The 26776-nt window shown below is 40.8% G+C and overlaps 1 protein-coding gene across 1 annotated transcript in view; it reads left to right on the plus strand.

Moving 5' to 3' along the window:
* Positions 1–12754: 12754 nt before the first annotated feature.
* LOC139755568 (potassium voltage-gated channel protein Shaw-like) overlaps positions 12755–26776 on the plus strand; it is a 63276-nt gene continuing 49254 nt past the window's right edge. The window contains 1 exon segment of the mRNA XM_071674044.1: positions 12755–13296. The gene's annotated coding sequence lies outside the window, so the exon portion shown is untranslated.

The raw sequence follows: 26776 nt of genomic DNA on the forward strand, positions 1-26776 counted from the left end.
GCAAAGTCTATGTCAATGATGACCTAGCCTTTGACCTAACGTATACCCTATGTATTATCATACATCCTTTGACCTCGTATTATATTTATATCATACATGAAAATCATCCTATTTCCATCAAGACTATATATCCTAGGCCATCGTAACGCGTCAAATCTTGAGCATTCGGTGATAGTACCATGACATAACACCTGAGGACCAGACACCGTACGACCAGCCTCTGCCATAACGATAACACATCCTTAGTCGATAAGAATGACATCAGACCGATAACTCAGTTACGATGTTGACACTGACGTCAATCAAATAATTAGAGTCAATTAGTGGATTCGTTTGGTCGACAGACTCAGGTGTAATAAGTTTACCTTCACCACAATCGGACGTTTCCCTTCCCTTCCCTTCCCTCCTTCCCTCCCTCACAACGCTGTCTATGGCATATTTCTCTCTCTCTCTCTCTCTCTCTCTCTCTCTCTCTCTCTCTCTCTCTCTCTCTCTCTCTCTCTCTCTCTCTCTCTCTCTCTCTCTCTCCAGTACCTTTGACGGCGCCTGTCCTCGGCCTGTCAACTCCTGGAGGTTTACCGGGAGTTTAGGGAGACTTAGACGTGTGGGGATCTGAGCAAAAAGCCATCTGAGAAAAGATCTGTATATCTATTTTTCATCTTTTTTTTTTTCGTCTTCTTTTTCAGGGAAAGACCGGACGAGTGTCTCTATTTTCGTCCCTCTCAGGGCGATAGATTCGTTCAGGGACGAGATTTGGATACGTGGGTTTATATGGTTTCCAGTGAGGATGAGGAGGTAGGCAATATGAAGATGGTGGGGAGGGAACGAAGGCATTGTGGGGAGGACGGACGGGGAGATGAGGAATGGGGATATGAGTGCCTGTGAAGGTTAGTGGGTGAGAAGGGTACGTCCAATGAGGGTGAATATGAGGAAACACGTTGATGAGGGAGGTAGTGAATGATACAGGTGGACAATGAGGGTGAATATGAGGAAACACGTTGGTGAGGGAGGTAGTGAATGATACAGGAGGACATGAGTATATGGTGAGTGAATGAGGGGAAAACATTGAGTGCTGAGAGGCAGGAATGGGGCGAAATTGGGAGTCAAGAGAGAGAGAAGATAATGGGGTAAATCTGTGATGAAGCAGGAATGGCTATATGGAGGTCTGGGATAAGTGAGTGTAATAGGCGATAGGTCAATGAGATGGGTCTCCTTAAAGGGAGTCACCACTGGGGTTGGGGAGGAAAATAGAGCCCTTACCCCACACTACAACAACAACAACAAACAACAACAACAACAACAACAACAACAACAACAACAACAACAAATAACCCAGAAACCCGCACCCGTGGGAGTAATTCGTTGCTTACTTACCATGACCAAAAAAAAAAAAAAAAAAGAAAATCTCCGACAATTTTTGAAGAATATTTTCATTTAGAAGTGGTAAGGCCTTTCAAACACACCTCCCATTATCATAGAAAACTCTCTCAACTAAAACCATATTTTTTCCCCCTCCAGTTAAATAGAAAGACGGAGAATTTCTTACAAAAGACCGAGCGTTCTCTTTTTGCTGTTGTTTTCTCTTTTTTTTTTCCTTTTCATCGAGATTTTATCAAAGAGGAAATTTCAGTCAAAAAAGAGAGGGGAAAGGATTAGGGTACACTGCTGCTGGTCCTCTTGCTAAAATACCAGCGATATCTATTCTCATGTTTATATCACTGCGATCTCCTTCATGAATTATATAGCAAGTGACATATAGACACACACACACACACACACACACACACACACACACACACACACACACACACACACAACACGTAACACACGGACCTCAAACTTTAAAGTTTAGGTCAAAGGCCGGACTATCAAACCCAAGTGATGGACCGACGTGTTCAAAGGTCGTGCCATCTTTCTGAAAACATCAGAGGGGGATTCGGATTTCGTCTCTCCTCAATACAAGTGAATAATGGAGTAGCTTCAGATCCCCTTACTGCAGCATGGGCTTTCAGGAATGCGTCTCCGTTCAGTATAGATGGATAGGAGAGGCAACAATATGTACCGAGGTACTACGGTATGTTTACAGTTATCGCTTGATGGTTTCTATAGGGTCTATGTACTTAGCTTACTGGTCACTCAGTAGCCTTTAAGAGAGCCAGATTCTACCTGTACTGGGTTGGGATCTATGTAGCATCAGTCGTGTGAAGGATCTAAAGGGCTTAGTTGCTAGTGAATCGATCACAAAAGAGTTCGAGATCATGGTAGGTGGGGGGCTGGATGCTTTCTTACGCTTTGGGATAAGCACATGAGTGAAGGCTGTCTACATAGCATAAGGAAATCGTAAATAGCAAAATTCATGGCTTTTATATCATACATTTGAGTGATGTCAAGTTACATACTTATTGAACTGAAGTGATACAGTGTTAACATGGGGAACATTTAGTGATGAAAACATTTTCGCGTTGGTTTCGTTACAGTAATACTGTAGTTGATATACGCATGAGTGACGTTACTATGGGAAGACGAAGGCATTTGCTTACACAGATGTCAACTTGTTCATCGATTGTTCATGACTTGTGCGTCTGTACGAGCGCTGGTCAGTACAAGGTGTTTCTGGTGATGGACGTAGGTCAGTGGTCGTTAATCTTGATGTTTTATACCAGACGATCGCCCCTATGACCTTCAAGAAACTTATCCTTAAGGAACCTCAGTGGTCAGAGGACCAGATGAGATGACAGGGTCGTCATTGTCATCGTCACAGGCCTCTGTACAGACTGAATGAGTCACTGGTTCACGCGTTCACTGGGAAAGGTGTCTGATTTGCATGTTTCCTTCACAGCCAAGAAGGTGGGACGCTCCTGTGTGAAACCGGTAGGCCAATGCAGGCGGGATCCAAGGCTGGGAGAGAGAGAGAGAGAGAGAGAGAGAGAGAGAGAGAGAGAGAGAGAGAGAGAGAGAGAGAGAGAGAGAGAGAGAGAGAGAGAGAGAGAGAGTACAGGTCGACAAGTCGACCTGTACTCGTTGTTTTGTTTTGTTTGTTTGAGTGGTTTACGACCTTGTTTTTGCATTGTTCCCATTATACACTCTTGTTTTGCATCCTTTTCTCGTGTCGTATTTCTCTCCATTTTACATTCTCGCGTTCCATTTCTCCGTTTTAACTTTCCTGTTTGTATTCAAATTGATGTGCGTATCTTGTGCTTACTGAGGCTGGAGGGAAATGCAAGGGGTTGAGGATTGAATTTTACAAAAGTAAATGAGAAATTGGCTTCTACATGGGGTTAACCTGCCTACGATTTCCCATCGCCCTCAGCTGATGTGAACACAACGAAGAGTTATGGCTCCCGGGGAAATGACAATGAAGATTCTACGAACACGTAAAATGAGAGATAAATGGAAAACGCGAATTGAACACGGAGGAAACGAAAGAGGAGAATATAAAAAGGAGGGAGGGAAAATGCAAATTGAGAATGCATAACGGAGACAAAAATGTAAAACGAAAATGTAATATGGAGAGAAAATAAAAGCAAAACTATAGAGGGTAATACAGAGAGAAACATAATATTCAAACCAAATCCACAGAAGGAAGAGATTCAGGTAAAACGCAGAATGAAACCCAAGGAAATGCAAAACGAAATCAGGAGAGTAAAGCCAGGGTAAAACTGTTTTCATAGAATATGAGAAGGAAGAAAAGCAGATAGAAGTGGGAGGGGAGGTAGCCAGGCCTTCCATTGGAAACCCATCACCTCAGGGGGATGACACACAGGGAGAGAGAGAGAGAGAGAGAGAGAGAGAGAGAGAGAGAGAGAGAGACATAGGAGGCCTGAAGGATGGACAGACACTTCCTGCAGAAGGTACGGGATGATTAAGAAGCCCCTTAGAGGATCACATGGCAAATGTGGAATCAAATACAGTTGTCGCGCTGGAGATGAGATAACGATCTTTCGTTGAACGATCATTCGTTGAACGATCATTCGTTGAACAACTCATAGTACTGATATCGAACCTGGTGGATGTGGCTGTATTGATAAAAAAAACCTTCTAGTCGTATGAGGAACGTGGCTGGGTGGTTGTGCTTACGAAAGTCACATATCACAACAAAATACGAAAATATGTATATCTCTTTTTTTTTTTTCTTTGGCTCGAGATTCTCAGCGAAGCGGATAGGAGATGATCGAAGAGATGCGGGCGCATTTGACTTGTGGATTTTCTTACGTCTATGAGACAGCAATGGTCAGTAAATAACGGAGTGGGAAACGAAAAATGTAGTTCTGGGAGAACATAAGAATGCCCGGAGAATATGGAATGCCACTGCGTCAGTCTGTGAATAAATTGAGGGAGTGTGCACGGGCCTGGAGTCCGTGTGTTGCGGGCAAAGGGTTTTTTTTATTTCTTTTTTCTTTTTTTTTCAGGGCGACGAGACGGGAAGTTGAAGACGATAGTACTGAAGTAAATGCGAAGGAGTTTTAAAAGAGAGAGAAGGATAGAGAGAGAGAGAGAGAGAGAGAGAGAGAGAGAGAGAGAGAGAGAGAGAGAGAGAGAGAGAGAGAGAGAGAGAGAGAGAGAGAGAGAGAGAGCTAGGCCGACAGTGAAAAAAAAAACAGAGAGAAATAGACAGATAAGGAAGGAGAAAGTTGTATTTATGAGGGAAAGAGTGAGGAAAAAAGTAAGAAGATGGCGTCTTAACTTTGAAGTTAGCTTGGACAAGTAGGTCCCCACCAGCGCAGGAGACGGAGTTGGCTGAGTGACCCCCTGGCAGAGCGATGGCAAAGATGGTGTGCTTTCTACAGTTGGTCCACCGTCTTCCAGCTGGTCCACCGTCTTCCAGCTGGTCCAGGGTCATGCAGCTGGTCCACCGTCATGCAGCTGGTCCAGGGTCATGCAGCTGGTCTAAGGTCATGCAGATGGTCCATCTTCCTGTAGTCTGAACCATCATTCTACAGATGGTCTACCAACAGTGTCCATCTGTTTGCTGTAGGGCAATGGTCGGCAGAAGGAGAGGTTCCTCACTGCTCTTAGTCGTGCTCACCAGCTGTAGGAACACGTCTCGTCCATGCTGAGGAAACAGCTGGAAGAAACACCTGGCGCAGCTGAGAGCCAGCTGGTCTCTTGGCCCTCCAGAGTTTCATTACAGACTCACAGTTGTTCATGATAGACACCATCAACGTAGACAGACGGCATCCTCACTCACGCCTCCTACTCTACCTCCGTTGATTATGACGATTTCGTGAGTTCGTGATCACGAACTGATGAGAATTCGTAAGAGGGAATGCTCCTGTGAGTCACTAGAGTATGCATTACATGTCAACAAAGCGAGGGACACATTGTAAGGACAGATGGACAATTAATTCATTTCTGGTTGAGGGGTACAACTGGTTGGCCAGGTTAACTAGGGGCTTGGCCAGCAACTGAAGGAGGGTTTGGGGGCCAGGATAACTGGGGGCTTGGCCAGCAACTGGAGGAGGGCTGGGGGCCAGGCACTGGGGGCTTGGCCAGCAGCCTACGTCTGGTGGTCCATCTTCTTTATCTCTGGCAGACAAGTGACCCATCTGGGTCACATATCCAGCCGTCAACAGCCTGCCTCACATCTGTCTGTTTTGACTCCTGTCAATACCCTGCTTCATATATATGCCAGCTCTGGTATACACTCACACACACACACACACACACACACACACACACACACACACACACACACACACACTCACACACACACACACACACACACACACACACACACACACACAGATACACACACACACACATACACACACACACACATACACACACACACATACACACACACATATACACACACACACATATACACACACACACATATACACACACACACATATACACACACACACATATACACACACACACATATAATACATATATATATATATATATATATATATATATATATATATATATATATATATATATATATATATATATATATATATATATATATATATATATATATGTAATTATATAACTCCCACAATCATTTCATACAGTAATCTATTACGAAATTACGAAAGCTTCAAAACGGCTAAAAACCTGGAGATCAATGAATTCCAGTTTATTTTCATCCAGTAATTACCCCTCCAGTCCAGGGTAATTAAACAACCAGCATTTATTTCCAGGACGAACTTTGCATATTAATTCTTGAGTCTAGGTTCACTAATTCCCCTCCCCACCTCCAAAAAAAAAAAAAAGGGACATCATTATGAATTAAATTCCTACTTATCAATTCTCTCTACTAAGTACGGAGGTCGTATTAGAAACCTTTGATAATTACAGTGTATAATTCGACATATATTGAAATAATTCTCCACACTGAACAAATATATATATATGTATATTTTTTTTTCAGCTTAAACGGGGATGGAATCAACCGAACAACGGTGGTATAAATTGTACAATTTTGTGGTCAACTTTTCAGTGATCCTTTTGTCGCAGACATTTTGTATCCATATTGTTAATTTTCCGGATAACCCTATTGTACAGATGATATACTGTGTACATTTACATCATAGATCTACTGTATGAGTATAGGCCATATGCCATCTGTCTAACTATACAGTTTAAACCTATTGTATATATCTACTGTATGAGTCTATTGTGTAAATGCTGTATAACTCTACTGTATGAATCTGATGTATGAGCCTACTGTATCAGGGAGTAGACAGGACCATGTCATCTATTTGAGAAAGGTATTGTCACTTAATACATCAGTATAGTCGACAATTAATTGTCAACCCTATTAATTTCACCTTAATGTTATTCATCGAATCATTAGTAGAATCATTATACCTGTATTGCTCAGGGATACGAATGAAGGACTATTTCTAAGAATCGTAAGGACTCTTACGAATCATTTAGCATCAGATGAATCACATGGATGTTGAAGAATCCTTTGCTCTGTAGGGAGACATAAGGATTCCAAAGGAAGCATCATGTTTCACCTCATGACCAAGATACTGTCCAGAGTCGTGGATAGATTTCATGATGGGGAAAGATTGCTCATGATATCTGGGTGTAGCATAGCTGCTCTCTCTCTCTCTCTCTCTCTCTCTCTCTCTCTCTCTCTCTCTCTCTCTCTCTCTCTCTCTCTCTCTCTCTCTCTCTCTCTCTCTCTCTCTCTCTCTCTCTCTCTCTCTCTCTCTCTCTCTCTCTCTCCCTCTCTCTCCCCAGAGTAAGCTGGGGAGGATATGGTCCATAGCTTGTAATCAATTCGACGGGTCCCTTTCACAACGTACGAGAGAGAGGAAATGAAAGAGAAAATGTATAAAAAAATAAAGAAATGGAGAGGGGAAGGGGCATAGGTAAGCGGAGGGAGAGAGAGAGAGAGAGAGAGAGAGAGAGAGAGAGAGAGAGAGAGAGAGAGAGAGAGAGAGAGAGAGAGAGAGAGAGAGAGAGAGAGAGAGAGAGAGAGAGAGAGAGAGAGAGAGAGAGAGAGAGAGAGAGAGACTACGACGACCCCCTCAGTAGGACTCGTGTGGGGTCAGGTTCCCGCCCGACATCACCAAGACAGGCACCAGCACTCAGTCACTCCTGGAAACCTCACTGGTGACCCCAAGCTTACATAACTGTGACCTGCTGACCTTACTGGTGACCCCAACTTTGATGCCTGTGACCTGGTGACCTCACTGGTGACCCCAACTTTGATGCCTGTGACCTGGTGACATCATTGGTGACCCAGCTTTGATGCCAGCGACCTGGTGACCTCACTGGTGACCCCAACTTTGATGTCTGTGACCTGGTGACATCATTGGTGACCCAACTTTGATGCCTGTGACCTGGTGACATCATTGGTGACCCCAACTTTGATGTCTGTGACCTGGTGACCTCCTTGGTGACCCAGCTTTGATGCCAGCGACCTGCTGACCTCACTGGTGACCCCAACTTTGATGTCTGTGACCTGGTGACATCATTGGTGACCCAGCTTTGATGCCTGTGACCTGGTGACATCATTGGTGACCCAGCTTTGATGCCAGCGACCTCCTGACCTCACTGGTGACCCAGCTTTGATGACCTGGCTGGTGATTCTCGTATTGGTGCATGTAATCTGGCGACTGTAGTGAGCCAGTGCACGAATCATGGTCAGAAACGCTAATTCGACATCAGGGAAACCCTTGTGTGTGTGTGTGTGTGTGTGTGTGTGTGTGTGTGTGTGTGTGTGTGTATGTGAGTAACCTAATTGAAGGAAACTATAACCATATCATCTAGACAAACAGACTGAGAAGCAGACAGACAGACTGACAGACAGACAGATAGACAGACAGACAGACAGACAGATAGACAGACAGACAGGCAGACAGGCAAGCCCCTCAGGCGTCAATATACCATATTTCCCACCTGAACACATCAGGTTTTCAACCCTCTGTCCTTAATTAATTTCGACCCAGACCCGAATTAGGTGTTGAAGCCCAGGCCTCGATCCTCCCTTCGACCCTCCCTCCTTCCCTCCCTCACTACCACCACCATCCTCCCTTCGACCCTCCCTCTCTCCCTCACCACCACTACCATCCTCCTTCACCACTACCACTCTCCCTCAATACCACCACCAGCCTCCCTCACCACCACTACCACCCTCCTTACCTCCCTGCCCACTGGAACAACCACTGTCTCTCTGTCTGCTCGTCCTGGCTCATCAAGGGAGGTCGTACCTGAACAGACCGTACCCAGATGTTTGTAAAACGACCCTTTTGACCTCCATTACGACTACTGATATTCTGACATGCCCACAACACTATCATCCTCCCGGTCTTCCTCCTAGGTCGTCTCATTTGCATACAAAATACACAGGCAAAACACATAAATGCAAATGATAGACATACCCCCGAGGCAAACACGTCATGAAATGGGGGGATAAATGTGACCAAATATAACGAAGTGGATGATGACGTTAACCAGAGACGAGGGAAGTTATAAATATACAATGCCATACGTACAGATTTGCGAGGCCGGCTCTGAAAATACTTGAAACATTTTCTAGTCTTCATATTCTTGAATGATTTCTCACAACTTTCTCTGGCATAACTTCAACACAGACTCGTGAATGTATATATATATATATATATATATATATATATATATATATATATATATATATATATATATATATATATATATATATATATATATATATATATATATATATATATATATATATATATAATCACAATTACTACCCTTAAACAACGAGGATTCGAACCTTGTACCGTTTGCGTGATAGGCTGGTAAGCCGACTATTTGGCTGTTTCTCATATACCCAACCAAGTGGTCGGCTTACCTGGCCACGACACAAATGGTACGGGGTTCGAATCCATGCTGTTCGAGAGCATATATATATATATATATATATGTATATATATATATATATATATATATATATATATATATATACAGTTCTGTTATTGTCTTTTTCCACTACCTCTGCTTGAAATACGTAGATAGTAATACTATCCAGTTTATCATCAACAATCCAGCTTATTACAGTCTATGTGAACGCATTTGTCTCGTTTCAATCCGACAAATGAAGATTTTCCAGTCATTTCGCCATGAATACCATAGGTTAATTGAAGACTCCAAAATTTCCTTCACATTCACGAATAACATTTCAATATCCCCTCACATCAGAGAGGTTCTATTTGAACACCAGTAGGGCGGGGCAATCCTTTCAAAATATTGGAATATAAAATGCAAATAAAAGTAATTCGCAAAATCCTCTGGAAATCTGGGTAAATCCTCGACCATTGTGAAAATAGACAGGTTTCTCCAGCCACCCACCCACCCCCTGACTCCATGGGAAATGGATAAGGAACGCTGTCTTCTTCACATCTCACTAATTGTGATTCTGAGGATATAAAGCCATACCTGGAGACTAAGAGACATAAAATGACAAAGCCATTAAAAGAAATACAGAAATTTCATGATCCTTGAATCATTTTTTTTCTTTCCTTTCGAACGTGTTTGTTTTGCTATTAGACTATGAGTTTGAGAGTTTGTATAAACATATCATTTACCTACAAGTGGACAGTGATTCTGAAGGACAAAAATGTTATTTCAATTCATATTTTTTTATCGTTTTTTTTTCTCGTCTGATAGTAAGAGTGTCTCATTAATACTGTTTTCAGCCCCGACTCAAAAAACCAAAACCAAAACAAAAAAATACAATCTCCGTCTCTCCAAATGTGTTCTAGGAGGAATTGTGAGTCCCACGTCTCACCAGTGTCAGGTAGGAGTGAGTGTGAGGTAGAAGGGAATACTGTGGTCACAAGATGATGAGGGAGGGGGGGCGAGGAGGGGGAGGGGGAGGATGGTTACCGTAACAAAAGGTGTTGTTGTGGGGGGGGAGATGTCGTCATGGCAACGGCCCAGCTCCATCTCTGTCAGTGGAATGCTGTCAGGTACCTCCTCATAAAGCATTATAACCCCCCTTCCTCACATACACCACACCCCTCACTCACACTCACACTCAAACACTCACATTAATGAGAAATCCCTTTACTTATCCTGAAGTCCGTAGTTCACTTATTTTTTCCTGAAATGGTCATTCATTAATGTTCAGAGTATTCTCAAACTCTCTTAGATTCCATGTGAATCACTCACACTCGCTCATACACTCATACACACGCACTCATCACCAGCCACTCAAGACTCACATACACCACAACGAGAGTCAACTCCGAATCACAAAGACAGAAAACTGAGCAAGGGTCTTTCCTTACCAGTTCGGAAGTCAATAAAGATAATAGTATAATAGACGTAATGAGAGACAGTAACCCGATTTTCGTCTTCTGACCTGTCATGTTGACGGGATTACGAGGGAAAGAAAACGACAAGGTGTTCATGGGTCCTCCTCCCCCTTAACGATGGGTGGCACAGTGTATTCACCCCTTTTCCCACTCCCCCCTTTTTCCTCCCCCAATTTTCTGGTCTAACACCTTCTGCACGACGGGAAGCTGCTCAAACCAGACCAAAACGACTCTCCAGCACGATGGTGCGATCCTCGAACACGACAATACGACACGTGAGTGTGATAGAACGACGCTTTAGCTCAGAGCACGGACCCTTTGAGCACGACCCAAACGACACTTTGAGCAAGACAGAACGACCCTTCAGCAAGGGGGTACGACCTTTCAACACGATGGGTGAGATCCTTGATCACGACGACAATGAGCCTGGGGTATGTTGGCCTGGCCTTTGACCTGACCCCCACGGATAAGGTCAAAGGTCAGGCCATCAATACTCAAGGGTCGTATCTATTACGTTGTAGTGCCGACCAGTCGTGCTCAGGAGGCTGATGTCTTGAGTTCCATCTGCCATGTATCAGAATTACGGTCTCGTGTTAAGAAAATTAGAATCGAAATTCCAGCGCCGAGGTGCTATGGAGGATGTACACACTGAAGTACCAATTGGAATTCCTTCTTTTTCTTTTATATAAATGACAGTGAGAGAAGATCATAACGCTGTGGCGCTCCCAGGGCATGATCACAAAAGGTAAAAGGTTAATGTTGATGTGCACTTGCGTGCCTCGACACGAGTCCTTGCTTAGCACGCGCGTGGAGGTGGACGACAACTAAGGATATAACAGACGTTGGAACGGGAGAAGGACTGATATCTACCTCCTCCTACGCTGGAACACCCCGTTGTGGGCGCCAGAGCAAGCTACAACCATCCCAAGCTACAACCATCCCAAGCCACAACCATCCCAGGATCCCAACTACAGGCACGGTGCATTTACCTCACTGTGCACAGTGGCTGGAATTTCTTGGAAGGCCAGGCTGTGAACGCTGGCTGAAGTGGACACAAATTGGTCTCAGGACAACCAAGCTAGAACCGCAGGCGCTTGAATTGCTTGGAGGTAACCTAACCTTGTTACGTCTTGTGTTGTGTGTTTCAGGCCAAGGAGAGGAGGGTGGGGGGGTCAGACACTGGTGAAGATTGTGTTCCGTGATTCAAAACTAGGGCCAGACACCGGTGAAGATTGTGTTGTGTGGTCCAGGGATGGGGCCAGACACTGGTGAAGATTGTGTTGTGTGGTCCAGGGATGGGGCCAGACACTGGTGAAGGTTGTGTTGTGTGCTCCAGGGATGGGGCCAGACGTTGGTGAAGGTTGTGTTGTGTGCTCCAGGGATGGGGCCAGACACTGGTGAAGGTTGTGTTGTGTGGTCCAGGGCAGGAACCAGGTATTTATAAAGACTGTGTTGCGTGTTCCAGGGCAGAGGTCAAACGTGTGTGTGTGTGTGTGTGTGTGTGTGTGTGTGTGTGTGTGTGGTTATTTTGTTTGTTTTATGTGTATATGTGTGATTGTGTATCCTTATATGAGTGTTTGTGTATGATTGTATGTTTAAGTGTAGGTGTGCGTTTCTCTATGTTTGCGTATAAATATATTATTATACTATATATATATTTATATATATTATATATATATATATATATATATATATATATATATATATATATATATATATATATATATATATATATATATATATATATATATATATATATATATATATATATATATATGCTCGAGAAAACATGAAGACAGCCAACACCTGAGGTAGTGTAGCATCAGCTGAGGGCGACAGGTGTGAGAGAGAGAGTGTCTGGCCAGCAGGCAGGCGGGCAGGGAAGGAGAGAGAGAGAGAGAGAGAGAGAGAGAGAGAGAGAGAGAGAGAGAGAGAGAGAGAGAGCTCTCGCAGCAGCCCTCTCACAGCCAGTGTCGCTCCGGCTTCAGGCGAGGGAGGCTGTGGCTCTTTCTCCTCTCGCGAGCTCTCACCGCCTCCGGCCCCCTCTCCTAAGGACGGGTGTCTCCCTCCCCGCGCCACAAACTTCATATATCCAACGAAACAAATGAACATCACTGCTACACACGAAAGCCTAATATGATATCCAACACCTTGATCTCTATCTTTAGTTATCATTATGATTAGAATTTAGATAACAAAGAGGCGAAAGAGATTTCGAAACCTTTAGTGAATCACGCTTACATATATCTATCTTTATCAAGGCCAGTGATTGTAAGCTGAATATAAGCTTATGCAAGAGGAAAGGAGGAAGAAGTCGAAAGCCATGAAAGTTTTGCTGTATTCTCGTCCTTGTGGGTCGCATTATGGCCTCTTGTGTGTGATGTGTTACAGGCAGTGAGCGTAACACCATGTCACAGGGTGCGTGTAACATGGCCCTTGCTCTTGGATCTCCCTGAGACAGTGTGACGAGATGACGACTCCATCAGGAAAAGATTGATCTGTAACGCTTCCTAAACCAGTAACTAACAAGGTAAGTAACGCACGGGTAATAAAGTAACTCCAGAAGTAACAATTGGTAATAAAGTAACATTCCAGGTAATAAAGTAACATTCCAGGTTATAAAGTAACATTCCGGATTATAAAGTAACACTCCAGGCTATAAAGTAACATTCCAGCTATCAGACTATGGCTATTAAACTTTCATAAGTCAATAATACCAAAGTATGAAAAGTAACAACGCCAAAGTATCAAAAGTAACAACGCCAAGGTAACAAAAGTAACGACGCCAAATTAACAAAAGTAACGACGCCAAAGTCATATAAAGTAACGATATAAAAGCAAAGTAAGGCTACTAAAGTAGAACAAAGTAATGCTAATAAAGTTATAAAAAAGTTACGTTCACAAAATTAACTTTCGGGACTATTGTCCTTAAAGATCCCACTGTCAGTATCCCACGAGGTGCCATAGCCTCATATCCCGAAAAGTCCCACTGACTTGCATCCCAGAACGTCCCACAGACCAACATCTCAGAAGGTCTTACTCATCAACATCCTTCAGGGTCCCACAGACCAACATCCCAGAAAGTCCCACAAACTAATATCCCGAAAGGTCCCAGAGACCAATATCCCAGAATGTCCAGCAAAACCAATATCCCAGTAGGTGAGCCTTAAAACACCCTCACCCCCCAAAAAAATGTTAAAATAAATGAAAATTGAATGTCTTCGCAACACACCACAGGATCTTCAGAAGTGGTGTGGAAATAAAGATATCAGAAGTGATGCGTTTAAAGAATCAGAAACCACTCATCCATGGGGCAAAGTTGACTGTCACAACACATTAATAATAGATTCAAATTCTATATTAAACCCTCAGCGAAATGATCACCAGATTCACAACACTGGTGCTAGAAACCATGTCCCAATATAGATGTCAGAAATTATATCTTAGAAGTAGTGTAGAAACCTACAGATAGAGATGTCGGATATTGCAAATATAGAAACCTATGTGAATATATAGATACCTATATAAGGCTTTAAGTATTCTTATCTATTGTAAAGTACAACAAACAGTTTTTAGCATATGTTAAAGTCAGAAAATCTTCGCTGGGAGATTTTGAATCTCTGTAAAGGTGCCGGAAACCAAAATTAATTCCCAACAAAGGTGTCTGAACTCGTACCACTATCAGGTCTTAAATGGCATCATTTAGTGTCAAAAGCCACATAATATCAAAAACTATATGATGAGTAAAGTGTCAAAAAAAAAACATGTGTGTGTCTTCACCAAGGTGTCAAAAACAATACCATCATCAAGACAGTCAAAAGACGTCAAAAAAAAAAACTCATGTCAGTCAAGATGTTAAGAAAAATGACAGTGTCAAAATTCACATAGCAATCACTAACTGCAAAAAAAAATTAGATAAGATAAAGATTTATTTTCCTCAAAGTGTCAGTACAAGAGAAATATATTCTTTTATCAGAACTAGATAAGATAAAGTACCATTTTCCTCAAAGTGTCAGTAGAGGAGAAATATATTCTTTTATCAGAATCACATAAGATAAAGTGCTATTTTCCTCAAAGCGTCAGTAGAAGAGAAATATATTCTTTTATCAGAATTACATAAGATAAAGTGCCATTTTCCTCAGTGTCAGTGCAGGAGAAATAAATTCTTTTATCAGAATTACATAAGATAAAGTGCTATTTTCCTCAAAGTGTCAGTAGAGGAGAAATATATTCTTTTATCAGAATTACATAAGATAAAGTGCCATTTTCCTCAAAGCGTCAGTAGTGAAAGATATCTTTTTATCAGAAAAAAATCTAAAGAAAGAATCTTGCCTTCTCCAAGATGAGGCCAGAAAGCCAAACATCTCCAACTCTTAAGATCTCCAAAAACTAAGGAGGAGAAATGCAGTACTGAGGAGGAGGGTGCGTGTGTGTGTGTGAGGGAGGGAGGAAGGCAGTGGGTGAATAAAGGAAGGAAGGAAAGGAACGGGTAGAGAGAGAGAGAGAGAGAGAGAGAGAGAGAGAGAGAGAGAGAGAGAGAGAGAGAGAGAGAGAGAGAGAGAGAGAGAGAGAGAGAGAGAGAGAGAGAATTAGTGTGCTAGAGTCTTGGTCACAAGGGGTAAAGAACCGCTTCCGGACACCCCCCCCCTTCAAACACTTACCCTAAGGGGAAGGCAACCTCGGCCCCCTCCCCACCCCACCCCAGCCCCCCTTGGAGAGAAAACGGCATATGTGACACCAGAGAAGACGGACGGGAGAAGGGTGATGGAAGAGGAAAGTAAGTGTAAAAAAAAGCTTAAGAAGAAGAAGAAGAAGAAGAAGAAGAAGAAGAAGAAGAAGAAGAAGAAGAAGAAGAAGAAGAAGAAGAAGAAGAAGAAGAAGAAGAAGATGAAGAAGAAGACGAAGAAGAAGAAGAAGAATGAGAAGAAGAAGAAGAAGAAGAATAAGAAGAAGAAGAAGGGGAGGAGAAGAAGAAGAAGAAGAAGAAGAAGAAGAAGAAGAAGAAGAAGAAGAAGAAGAAGAAGAAGAAGAAGAAGAAGAAGAAGAAGAAAGAGATACGCAAAATAACATAGATCCAGAAAAATAGCGTTAAGGCAGAAGAATCACAGATATAAGGAAAACAGCGATCAGAAAATGCCAATCACTTTGAGGTGCATTCGTAAAATCACTGAAAACAAAAACAGACAAAAGAAATACTACAAAATTAAGCGAAAGTAGAATACAAAAAACAGAATCAGAGACAAATGTAGAATAGAAATCCATCGGTAATTTATATAGTAATGGAAATGTAGCTGATGGGAACGGGAGAAATTCACAAGGGGGTCGGTGCTTACATGACTATTATGTACGCAAGAGAGGGATGGATGTACGCAAGAACGAGATGGACGTAAGCAAGAGCAGGATGAACGTACGCAAGAGCAGGATGAACGTACGCAAGAGCAGGATGAACGTACGCAAGAGCAGGATGAACGTACGCAAGAGCAGGATGAACGTACGCAAGAGAGGGATAGACTTTGTATTTGAAAATACATTGCCAGGTTCAGATCAGGTTTACAGAGAAGTTTAAAAATACACCAAAGAATTTCAGACATGATATATAAATACAATAACCAGAGATATACACAAGAATGATTTTTTCTATATATCTTTGTAGGATATAGAGTAATGTATGGAACATATCAGCAGTATATAGCATAAGATAACAGAGATAAAGGTTAATAAATGTTTAAAAAGGTATAAAAAGGTATAAAACAACTGTATTAATGATTATGAAGATAAGAATTTGATATGCAAATGAATGTCAGGTTTATTACTAACATTTCAAAATGTGAAATGAAAATGTATGAAGAGATAAAGTAATAAATGATATTGTTAAAATGAAATAAAAGGTTTTGAAGGCAATCTTATCTGTGATACTGATAAGAGATTTCGAGAGTGTGAAGATACAGACATGATAGAGATATGAGACATTAAGGATGTTGATGACCAAATATCAATTTAGATTTTGATCGTTAGTCAGAGACAATTTTGCTCGCTGATATAAGGAAACGAACGAAACATAATGACAACACACTATTAAAGAGATAACACAAACATCACTTTCCATAATGAATTGTTTGTAAACATTTTGTTTGTTACGTGTCACACCATAAAATATAATGAAGCAGGTAAAGGAATCGATTGAGCTGTATATCCAGCCCGTCTCTCTCTCTCTCACATCATCATCCCAGATCAAAAAAGAAATGTAAAAACTTTGAGCAACGACCCAGGGCAAAATTAATTGAAAGGTATCGGTGTCTGTGTCTTGCAGAAATGTGTAATGATGGCTTGGCACATGTATACTAATGAATTCGTCATTGGCATCATATAAGTTCATAATATAAAGATCTCATATTTGTTGATTCGAATACGTTGTGTCTGTTAGACAACATATTCCGTTAACAGAAGTTTCATTCGTCTGTTACGAATGACTGTAAAGGCATTCTGCCGGTGTCTGATAGATCAAGACCTCTAGTGTCTGTTGATAATTGAATTTATCTGTCTTTTAACGAAGGTCTCATGTGTCTGTTGATCAAGAGTTTCTGTGTCTGTTGACGGACATGTCTTTCTGTGCTTCCATCAGTCGTTTATGTGTCTGTTGATGGACATGTCTTTCTGTGCTTCCATCAGTCGTTTCTGTGTCTGTTGATGGACATGTCTTTCTGTGCTTCCATTAGTCGTTTCTGTGTCTGTTGATGGACGTCTTTCTGTGCTTCCATTAGTCGTTTCTGTGTCTGTTGATGAAGACTTCTTCATCCTATTAAGTAAGTCTTTCTGTGAAAATCACTCGATGGTTGTCTGTTCATAGAGACTTCTTGTTCCAATACACTGAGCTGAAGAAAATAAGACTTTTTTTGTAATCATTTCATATGGATTTGTAATCATTTCACATGGATTTTTTGTAATCATTTCACATGGATTTTTTGTAATCATTTCATATGGATTTGTAATCATTTCATATGGATTTTTTTGTAATCATTTCATATGCATTTGTAATCATATCATATGGATTTTTTTGTAATCATTTCATATGCATTTGCAATCATTTCATATGGATTTTTTTTGTAATCATTTCATATGGATTTGATCTAACCAAGAATTGAGAAATACCAGCACCATGGAATTTGTCAATTCAATAATTCATTCGATCAAACTTTTGCATCACAACAAAATGTTATTTTGGCTTCTCAGGTCGAATGCATGATAGACTTTTATAAAGGCCCTTCAAGAATCTATCTTGAACACACACACACACACACACACACACACACACACACACACACACACACGCACACACACACATACATACACTGTGAGGTCACGATAGAAGATAGAAACAGATGGAGTGAGATGGAATGAGGAGGAGGAAGAGTTGGAAAGCACCGAAGTAAAAAGGATAAACAAAATTAGATTGCTAAAGAGTCTTGACCCATAAATGGGTGATGGTTATATGAAATCTCTCCATATTTGCTGCAGATGTGTGCAGATACACTTGCCAGACGGTGTGAAGTGTTGTTCAAGACGATGCTTGAGAAAGGTAAGGTGCCGAAGGAGTGACAGAGGGCAATGGTCGTACCAATCTTTGAGAAAGGAGACAGGAAAATTATGCCAATTTACAGACCACTCTCTCCGATAAGTGTGGTTTATAGAGTATTGGAAAAGGTATTCAGAAAGTAAGTGTGTGACTACTTGTGAAGGAGAAACTACTTAAGAGAGAAAAAATGCATGCGGGAGAAGGATCTTCAAAAAGGGTATAAGGTAGGCATTTCTTCAGCGGTTGGAAAATTGGGTTAGAAGATGGGAACAGAGGATGCATGTCAGCGAAGCCTGGTGTGACGAGTGGCGTGCCCCAAGGCATAGTCCTGGGACCATTCCTTTTTCTGATCTGTTTAGATTACTTGCCATATGGACTTTGGACTCATAAATATATGTATTTACGGATGATGCTAAGGACCCGAGAGAATTAAAGATTGAGGAGAATTACTTCATCTTTTAAGAGGACTTAGACATGAAATTTAACCTGGGTTAATGGAAGGTAGTAGCATAGGGCACAGTAATAGAAAGAGTCTCACTTTTGATATCATAATCTGCAGGAATCCAGGCGTGAGCGGGAGGTGGGAGTCGATCCTGTGCGCCACCTGTCGACAGATCCCAACTTTAAAAGGATTGTAAAAGAAACAAACAGACTGTCTGCTGGTAGCTACAAATGTACGTGGACGAGGGTAGGACGTAAGCGAACATGGCTTTCTCTTCGTCTGTTCCTGGCGGTACCTTGCTAACGCGGGAAACGGTAAACACGGATAAAAAAAAGATAATGTATATATAAAAAAAAGGATATCCTTGGCACAACCTAACTATGCAGTGCATGACCAAGAAGCTAAATAAACTCTCATTGAATATTCAGTTCAATTTCGCCTTAATCTCGATTCTGAACGGTAATATCCACAGTGGTCCATGCCCACACTCTCTTCAGGAGGTCCCCGGTTCGTTACCCCGCCTGCATTAGCCACTTAACGACCAGAAACTGTCATGCTCACTCCTAGAGTGAAATTTCCACTTTCGAGCGCCTCCATCACCTTGAAGGTTGAGATCTGGGTTGAGGGTGAGGGTGAATTTTAAGCTGCTCCTTCTACAAGTCCTTCAACCTTTGAGAGCCACGTTTGATGTGGTGTAAGTCTATTGGGTAAAAAAAAAAAAGAGGGTCTCAAAAAAAAAAGAGGATCTAAGACTGTCTCTCTGTGCGACTGAACACCACAAGAAGATCCCGATTTGAGATCGAGTAACATATCACAGAAGTTTGCACCATCTAGAGTTCATGTGGGTACAGTTGCTTCTGCAAACCTCAAAGGAAAAGAGAGTGTTTAACTCTCGCTTTAAAAAACAATGTTTGCTCCTGGCAACGAAGACTGAGGGCTGTGCTTGTCCAACCCAGCAGCAGCGGGCTAGTCAACAACGCCTCAAGTTCACTACCAACGCCAGACAAAGGAACAACGAGGCGCGCAAGGTTCCAACGGGCCAAAAGCATTATCATTAGAATCCGACTTTTGTTAGTAAACCTGAGAGAATATCTTTTCACGTCAACTTGTACTTCTTGTGTGTGTATATATATATATATATATATATATATATATATATATATATATATATATATATATATATATATATATATATATATATATATATATATATATATATATATATATATATATTTATATATATATAAAATCTGGATTTTAGATATCAATGTGTATATTGCCTGTTGTTCACGATACACACCAAAATCGATTAACTGTTGATAATGTAAGTGAGCGGTGTGATCTATTCAAAAGCCTTCCATTACCAATACGTCGTTTATCTAGCCATAACACAAGTGGAACTCTCCTCCGAGATTTTAACTCTGTGGAGGACAACCTTAATATATCTATTTAGACAATCACAGGCTTAATGTCAATGGTTTCCTATGTTATATCAGGTGATGGTATGCTATTAGACAGTTGTTAGCGAGAATATGACATGATATATATGTCCAAGAATGATTGTATACTCCTCTGTTCAGCATTTGAACAGGGGAGTAGCATTTGAAATTACTGATGATGAATAAGAGAAGGAAGTATGAGAAATACCACTAGAAGACGGAAGAATATAGAAGGGAAGAAACTCGAATGAGGAAGGGAGAAGAGGAGGTGGTATAGAGGAAGATGATGTAAATTCGAGTTGATGATGAGGAGAGAAAGCGACGCCTAGTATAATGAGAGCAATCTGTCGCAGCCTCCAGCCCCTCCGCTCCGTTATGGAACCTGATCCCCGCCAGCAGGGCACACCAGGCGCCTCCTGGCTCCGGTGTGTGGGAGAGAGGGAGGGAGGAGATCGCTCCTCCTCCTCCTGCAACCCATCGACAAAGAACATCTCTATCTGTCTATCGGGCTATTTGTCTATCTATCAAATCATCGTCTCTCTCTCTCTCTGTCTCTCTCTCTCTGTCTCTCTCTCTCTCTCTCTCTCTCTCTCTCTCTCTCTCTCTCTGCATCTATCTATATATCTATCTATCTATCTGTCTGTCTGTCTGTCTATCTATCCATCTATCTCCGCATGTGTATTTTCCATTGATCAAAGTTCTTCTTTTACAATCTGATAGGAGTAGTTTGCTATGCCATAGAACATGACGAAAACCCCGTATTTGAGGCGTGTATTCTCCTTTTCGTAAATGCTGTAGAACCCGCTCTCTGCCGGGATAACTTACGTTCTTTTTGGGTTTTTTTTTTTTAGTGACGCGTTCAGATGAGAGAGAGAGAGAGAGAGAGAGAGAGAGAGAGAGAGAGAGAGAGAGAGAGAGAGAGAGCTGCGTGTCCCGTTATCATTTAAGAAACCCGTTTAATCCAGTTATTTCCGGCTCTCCTGAGATAATGTGTCCGGTAAATATTTCCGTTTCCAATTACCGGCCCACAAATGAAGCAGGCTAAACTGCTATTTAATAAAAAAAAATAAAAAAAGATAAGCCAAAGTGTTTTTAGACGAGGGTGCCAGCTTTTCTTGAGCTTAAATCTCTTAACAGAAATAAAATTAAAAATTTCCGGGAAGATTCCGTTTTCAAATCCATTTCGCTTAATAGATGTATCGGTTAAGAGAGTTACGGTTAAGACGGGTTTTACTGTAATGATTTTCTTTTTTTTATTTTAGATCAGAAAAAAACTTTTGTTTGAAAGGCAGAAAATAATGATATAATGGTCTGGTTCTACTAGTGTCATTACGAGCCAAAAATACGAAAAAAATAATGTTAAAAAGGCAATGATTTTGACTAATAGTAAAGTCTCTCTTAACGAATATAGTTTACAGTAAAGCCTACCTCAACGAATATAGTTTACAGTAAAGCCTACCTTAACGAATATAGTTTACAGTAAAGCCTACCTTAACGAATATAGTTTACAGTAAAGCCTACCTTAACGAATATAGTTTACAGTAAAGCCTCTCTTAACGAATATAGTTTACAGTAAAGCCTCTCTTAACCGACATAGTTTACAGTAAAGCCTACCTTAACGAATATAGTTTACAGTAAAGCCTACCTTAACGAATATAGTTTACAGTAAAGCCTACCTTAACGAATATAGTTTACAGTAAAGCCTACCTCAACGAATATAGTTTACAGTAAAGCCTCTCTTAACGAATATAGTTTACAGTAAAGCCTCTCTTAACGAATATAGTTTACAGTAAAGCCTCTCTTAACGAATATAGTTTACAGTAAAGCCTCTCTTAACGAATATAGTTTACAGTAAAGCCTCTCTTAACCGACATAGTTTACAGTAAAGCCTACCTTAACGAATATAGTTTACAGTAAAGCCTACCTTAACGAATATAGTTTACAGTAAAGCCTACCTCAACGAATATAGTTTACAGTAAAGCCTCTCTTAACGAATATAGTTTACAGTAAAGCCTCTCTTAACGAATATAGTTTACAGTAAAGCCTCTCTTAACGAATATAGTTTACAGTAAAGCCTACCTTAACGAATATAGTTTACAGTAAAGCCTCTCTTAACGAATATAGTTTACAGTAAAGCTTCCCTTCGCTACGAAGTTTACAACGAAGGCTCTCGTAAGCAACATAGCATACAGTAAAGGCTCTCTTTATCGGACGTAGCTTACAGTAAAGCCTTTCTTTACGGACATAGTTTTTCGGTTGGGACGTTTCGTTGAAGTGGTCTTCTCGAATTCGAGATGTTTACCTTCTTAATGAGAAGAAGAACCGTAATCTTGCCTCTATTTCCGTCTTCATCCGTAATGTTTCAGGGGTTTTAATCACAGGTAACCGGCCATGTGTTCCTCTAATCACTCGAGAAAGAAATATTCGGATAAACGGGCGTTTTTTACTTTGGGTTTTCCACAGGTTTCATTGCTAAGTTAAAAAAATATGCTAGAATTGCTAGAAATATCTCTTATCAGCATTGATAATGTAATGAATCTTAGGTACACCATGAGAATGATGAAGTTAAAACGAGTAATAAAAGGGGGCCTAATACAAAAGCATTTCCAACTGCAGAGTACAACTGGAAATAAAAATGGTTATAATAACATACTTAAAAGTGGTTTGTTTCCCCCCCCCCACTACCACCCACCTCCCCCCTTTTTTATTTTTTGGGTTCATCCGGGACCTGAATGTGTCCATAGGCAGTGTCGAGCAGTTTGACAATGTATCCCTTATATAAAAACCTGCCCCTAAACTGCCTCCCTCTAAAACAATGGCGTTTAAAAAGACTTAACAATTTGACAAAAGCCCACTTCGGTCTTGCCTGTATACACTCAGTTATGAGAGAGAGAGAGAGAGAGAGAGAGAGAGAGAGAGAGAGAGAGAGAGAGAGAGAGAGAGAGAGAGAGAGAGAGAGAGAGAGAAAGAGGTGAACTTACTGGTTATTAAACATTTATACGAAGGATCTGAACCCAAGGGAGGAGGTAATTAATTACACCTTGGCCTCCTGTCATATTTTTTCTTCTCTGCTGCTACAACAGACACTTTCACACAGGGACTTACAGCTTTCCAGGGACTTACATCTGGTATAAATGGTTTACAGTTTACCTCAACTGGAAGCAGCATCAGTGGTGCTGACACAAAGGAAGGATTTACGATATAGTGTTTGAGGCACCGTCTGCGTTTACAATGGTGCTGAAACAGAGGCAGCATTCACAATGGTGATGGCACAGAGAAACCATTTACAATGGGGTTAACACAGAGAAAGAATTTACAGTACGCACGATCCGCTTTTTCCAATGGTACTGGCATAGGGAAAAAGCATTTAACATGCATATACTAACGCTGAGCTTCCGTGATTTCTCTTGTTTACATTCTACTTCTTTTTACGTCAAGTACCTACACTTACCAAGCAACTAGACAGGTCTGTCTGGGGTTCGAAACCCGCAACCCGGCTTCGCGCTTGTCCAAGGCTTCGAAAACAGTGATTCACACACATGACGATATGTATCAAACATTGAACTGTTCGAAAGCTTAATAAGCTTAACATTCTTAGTTTTAAGGGCTATATCGCGTATATTATTCTAGATGATATTCTATACAGTGACGCGTATTACTCCATAAAGCAAACCAGATAACTCAGTCCGGATGTTTTCTATACTATGTCTAAATGGTAACTGTACTTCAAACATGCATAGAGTTGCAAAAATTCGTATCATCTTTCAACTCAGAACATAAGAGGAAGTTTCTATGGCGTGTGTGTATGTGTGTGTGTGTGTGTGTGTGTGTGTGTGTGTGTGTGTGTGTGTGTGTGTGCGTGTGTGTGTATGCGTGTGTGTGTGTGTGTGTGTGTGTGTGTACTATGATATAAAAAAATGGAAAAACAGAGTCACACAGAAATAACGCAGGATAATACTTGATATCTAGCGAGCCTACCATGATAATAGATAAATAGATACTTTGATAAAACATAATGCAATGAAAACGAACTACGAATAATAGAACAGATAAACTTCCATGTTGTTCAGTCCTAGATTGTGTTAAAAGAGATCCTCAATAACCCCTCACGTACCAGCAAACTGTGCCTACCTGTAGACAGTCCTCTCAGAGACCTCGAACGGTTTAAGGTCAACCCACAGAATGTCAGGGTAACTTTATACCACACACACACACACACACACACACACACACTTCCCTTCACCACCACCATTTCTTTTATATTTGAGGTCCCTCTGTGTTGTGTCATGTGATCCTAGACCCCGAGCATAGAAATACGGTGCAGAGTTTTGAAGTTCGTGAGAAATAGGAAACTGTGTTAGAGAAAAAAAAAGAGATTGAGTCTTTTTACAGATTATTTATAGATTACGTAAATATAGAAATGAGGTGAGAGGTTATGTTCTTAAGTGGGGAAGTGAAGGCTGAAGTGTGTGTGTGTCAGATGTTTATATTAAGGGGCACAGCGTCAGTGGACCTAATCAGCAAAGGACGGATGTATGACAGATTAACTGGTGTCAGAGGATGGTTGTCAGCTGTTGTCAGCACAAGCTGGCTGACACTTGTGGTTGACAAGGTTGACAACGTTTTGGAAGTAGTGATCTTACGTCTTATGTACAATGTCAACCAACATTGTAAGGTATGAGGCACCTGCTTTCATCAACCTAGGTGAACTTGCTCACACATATACGTAAACACACCCACAGAAACAACCAAATAACACTCATATAAACAATACATACATACATTCATGCATACATCCATACATACATCCATCCATACATACATACATACATACGTACATATATACATACATTTATACATAAATTTATACATACATTTATACATACATCACACATACATGCATATATATATGTACAAAAAAAACATACATACATACATACATACATACAAACATACATACATACATACATACTTACATACATACGTACACAGTCTGTGGAAGTCAACATCCTTCTCCTTCATAATACAACACTGAATGAGGCCAGACTCGGGCGTTTTTCCCCCACTTCGACTACCTGTTCTGTTCCAGCGATGTTATATATATGTATATATAATCTCCCGTAATTCCTAGACCTTACAACTTCCTCAATCTCTATTTCTGATGGTGTTCTCAGTCGATGATACACCCGACCTGCCAAATCTCAACTCTTAAAATAAACGACAACCCAAACATTTGCACCCCAAGCCCCATCTCCTCCCTCCTCCCTCTTCCCTCCTCCTTCCTTCCTCTTCCCTCCTCCCTCCTCCCTCCTCCCTCTTCCCTCCTCCCTCCTCCCTCTTCCCTCCCTTATATCCACCCTGATGAAGTATACCAGAGTCGTGGACTATCGTTTTTACGACTATCTTTGCCCTCGTAACTGAGACAAATATTGTTCACTGACAGAGGTCGTTATCTCGTGGTATATCTGTCACTTTGTGTCCCTCTATTTTTGATGTAAAGGGACATTTTTTTTTAACATTCATGTGCAATAAACTCCACCGCTATTTTCCCTCGCTCTCTATTGTACGTTGTAAATATATTTGATGATAACACTCTTTTTTTTCAGGGTCTAACGTGTATTTTGTACGATCCTCAAACGAAATTTCTAGTTAGGTGGGGTTTACTTTGAACTGCCGTATCACTCTAACTATCTACCTCTCTATCTATTCATCTACCGTTATATATATATATATATATATATATATATATATATATATATATATATATATATATATATATATTGGAAAGGATCACAATTTTGCGCGTGATCAACATATTCCTATGAGTCCACGGGGAAAATGAAACGAAAAGTTACCAAGTGCACTTTCGTGTAATAATCACATCATCAGGGGAGACACAAGAGAGAAATGTAACAGTCAGTTGATATACATCGAAGAGACGAAGCTAGGACGCCATTTATATATATATTTATATATATATATATATATATATATATATATATATATATATGTAACTGTGTATGAGGAGGAGCGATCAGTGTTCCCCCCACGCCCTCCTTGTACATCATTATGCAAAATCCCTGTCATTACTCACAGGAAAGAAATACAGTTTCGTTATCAAGCTTTAACCAACTTCTCACATGAGTTGAGTGTTTTGAATCAAAGTCTCTGTCTCTTTTTGGGCGAAAAACCTGACCCATCTTTTTTTGTGTGTGTGTTTTGTTTAACTAGGCCTATTGTATGAGCCACGAAACAATTGATAATCATTGTCAGGCCTCATTGTATGTACTTTTTCATGAATAAACCTGCTGAATAGAATATATTTTTTTTTTAAAGAAAAAACACTACACTGTCTTCTTTTTTATGATTTCAATTAACTTTGATATTTGTATATTTATATGATTTTTTAATCATTGTCCTTGAAAGGAATAAATCACAGAAGTCCTTCTCGTCTCTTAAAACACATATGTTAATGATGATCATGCATGACACCACTTCATAAGGATCATGAAGTGGTCAGTTCTTTTTAGTAAATCACACACTCACACACACACAC

Source organism: Panulirus ornatus, chromosome 19, assembly GCF_036320965.1.
Source record: "Panulirus ornatus isolate Po-2019 chromosome 19, ASM3632096v1, whole genome shotgun sequence".
Lineage (NCBI taxonomy): Eukaryota > Metazoa > Arthropoda > Malacostraca > Decapoda > Palinuridae > Panulirus > Panulirus ornatus.